Genomic DNA, 666 nt, shown 5'->3' with positions numbered 1-666 from the left:
GCTCTCTGGCTCCTTAGAATGCTGGTGTTTCTCTAAAGTCTCTCTCTCTCTCTCTCTCTCACACACACACACACACACACACAAACACACAATTGTACACATTGCTTCCATAGTTTTCAAATCATAAAGGCTCCTAAACAGAAACTAATAAGATGTAAATAAATCTAATAATTTCTATAAACTTCTTTCTATCGAGCTGGACATTCTCTTTCCCTGAACTCACATTTTCTGCACACAGCTTAAAAGATAAATTAACTAGACTTAAAATGGTGGGTGGGGGTGTCACCCTTCACCCAACTCATTGTCACCTGAGTCCCTGAACGGTTTTCTCACTGCACTCAATACATTTTCAAATGAGATAATTCAGGCAGTTTGTTATATCCTTTGTTATTTCCTTAATATATCCTTTGATTAGCCTTGATATTCAGGACAGAGATCAGGTTGATTAATAATATCCCCAGCATGTAGTCTGGCCCCTTTTAGGTCTCCCAAAATAATTGCTAATAAATACAATGAATTTGAATGAACAGAATATAAGTCTGTTTTGTGCCCTTCACTGTCTACTTTGCTTAGATCTTGGAACTACATTTCCCAGGTTTCTTTGTTCTTTGGCTTCTGGGTATATTTGCCAACAGCAAGCTTTGGTGAAAAGCTAGGGAGCAAGGG

The sequence above is a fragment of the Myodes glareolus genome, chromosome 15 (genome assembly GCF_982192425.1).
Source record: "Myodes glareolus chromosome 15, mMyoGla1.1, whole genome shotgun sequence".
Taxonomy (NCBI): domain Eukaryota; kingdom Metazoa; phylum Chordata; class Mammalia; order Rodentia; family Cricetidae; genus Myodes; species Myodes glareolus.
This window is presented reverse-complemented; position numbering follows the sequence as displayed.